The sequence below is a fragment of the Calliopsis andreniformis genome, unplaced genomic scaffold, assembly GCF_051401765.1.
Source record: "Calliopsis andreniformis isolate RMS-2024a unplaced genomic scaffold, iyCalAndr_principal scaffold0472, whole genome shotgun sequence".
Taxonomy (NCBI): domain Eukaryota; kingdom Metazoa; phylum Arthropoda; class Insecta; order Hymenoptera; family Andrenidae; genus Calliopsis; species Calliopsis andreniformis.
The window spans coordinates 19,348-20,000 of record NW_027480881.1 but is presented as its reverse complement, the minus strand read 5'-3'; positions in this window follow the sequence as shown (position 1 = coordinate 20,000).

Genomic DNA, 653 nt, shown 5'->3' with positions numbered 1-653 from the left:
CGATAAACTCTTCGAGCTTCTCGCCTCGAACGTCAATTCTCGTTCCGCCCCACATAGGAGACTTCGCGTTGACGTCAGCCGCAATCACGACCCGCTTATGGTGGAGGGCACAGAGTGCCTTTTCCAATCGTGCCAGACTTGGCTCAATGTCTTCCGAGCATTGAAAGTACTGGCTGATGAGGTAGAAGTTACCAAAACTACCGCTAATGTTGACGCATGACATGTGTGAGTCGCACAGGTGCGAGATTTTGACCACAGACACCCCTGGGTTTCTGACGGCAATTGCCGCCATCACCGGGACTGCGCCTGTGACTACTTTCGTCGCAACCCCAAGGCCGGGTACGGTGCCCCGAGCACTGTAGGGTTCCTGAGCGAGCAGCACATCGATGCCTTTGTCGCGCATAACGGCGTTCGTTTCGTCCAGAACAACTCGGGAGCGCCGCATATTATGCTGCAACACCCGAAGTCTACTGATTGAACCGTGTTTTGGTCTTCTAACCATAATTGGTCTGCGAGATTACCTGCACAGAAGCGGCTTGATAAGCCGCACAAGTTATGTCTCTCGACCTATGGTTGTGCTTCTTGCCCTCTGCTTTGCAATTGGAGCAAACGGGAGGTTTGTCCTTGCTTTTGCAGGTGGCAAAGGTATGCCC